We start from the raw sequence: 1,641 nt of genomic DNA, 5'->3' as shown, positions 1-1,641 counted from the left end.
CTGAAGGGAGTTTGATGGATTATGGATCCAGATTATTAAGTGCAGATGTTTTCTGGTGATTTTTAACTCTAATCGTCATGGAGATCGGTGAAGCGCTCGTCCGTCGTTGCCTGAATGTTGGGTTGATTGGACTCTTGTTGCCAGATGAGTTGCTGACTGTAAACGTTGCGATGTCTCTGCAGCTTGTTGTGGATGAACAGATAAAGAAAGCAGCAGTTCCTCCTGCAGCCAGGCCTCAGGTTCAGCAGCTAGCTACTAGCAGCTAATGAGGGCTAATCCGGGAGGCGTAGCCGCCCAGCTAGCTGCTGATATCATGAGGTCAGACTGACATCACAGGAAGCTAATAGTGAGAATAAATCCTGATTGTTTCTGTGGAGAATCAGCCACTATTCATCAGAGAAACTTCCCAGCATGCCGTTCTTCACACTGTTATCAATAACTCATCTTGTTTCTGGAGCTGCAGCATTTTTAGCTCCAGGTTAGTGAACAGCTGCTCGGGTTAAAGAGCGGCCCTCTGAGAAACGCTGTCTCTGGTTACCATGGCGATGGCAAGACAGGTCACTCCTCTGAACACGATGCAGCGTTCATTGATCTGAGAGACGAAGGAAGGCTTTAAGTTTTATTAGCATTAAATAACATTTAATGTCAGAGGAACGTTAACTGCCACACAGCGTTGCTATGGCGACGAACAGGTTAAACTTCATTGTTCTGTCCTGGATCAGAAATATACATACAACCACTACCTGGAAAACCTGGAAACCCTCCTCTGACCTTCTCTTAGCACAGAAAGAAATGAAACTGGACCTGATATAAACTGTAAAAACAAAGAAATATTAATAAAACAAAAGTCAAACAGTGAGAATAAATGAACCAGACGTCTGGGTCATAACAACGATGTGTTTCCATGATTCATGTTTGATCGTTACAACATCTGGAGCAGCAGCAAACGCTGAGACAAAAATCGACTCCAACCGTCTCAGATAACTCCTGATTCAGAACGCTACTGGTTTCTCTACTGGTTTCAACGTCTTCTTCCCGTTTCCATGGAGATTCCTCACAGTCAGAAGAATACAGCTTAGAGCCCTGCTCTCCGTCTGTCAGTAAACGCCTCACTGCCGAGCTGAGTGGGGTGACCTGGTGACCTCTGACCCTCCAGGAGAGGTCGTCTGTCCCGTTTCAGCCCAAATCAAACAGTTGCTTCACAGAAACGATGGAAGAAAAATGTTTTGTAAATGGAAACAAATCCAATTTTTTTTTTGTTTCCTCAACATTTTCTTTTTTAAAGGTTTTGTTGGCTCTAGTGGCCTTTATTTGAAAGTAGTTCAACAGGGTAATGAGAGAGGGGGAAGACATGCGGCAAAGGTCACCAGGCCGGGAATCAAACCTGCGACCACCACCATGAGGACCAGGGCCTCAATGGGCTCTTTGCACCTCAGCTTCCGCGTTCGGGGTAAAGCGGCTCGATTGTTTCCGATCCAATACAAATATCATTTACATTAGGTGCTTGCAGTGCTTGGCCAAGGTTTGTACATCGATCCGAAGCCCCAACAAGTCAGCTGGAGAAAGCCGTATTAGCTCCTGGAGATGTGATGTCAACGCCTTAGGTGCAAAGAGCCCATTAATCCGGGGGGCACTCGTTTA

Source organism: Poecilia formosa, unplaced genomic scaffold (genome assembly GCF_000485575.1).
Source record: "Poecilia formosa unplaced genomic scaffold, Poecilia_formosa-5.1.2 Scaffold424, whole genome shotgun sequence".
In the NCBI taxonomy this organism is placed as follows: Eukaryota; Metazoa; Chordata; class Actinopteri; order Cyprinodontiformes; family Poeciliidae; genus Poecilia; species Poecilia formosa.
This window is presented reverse-complemented; position numbering follows the sequence as displayed.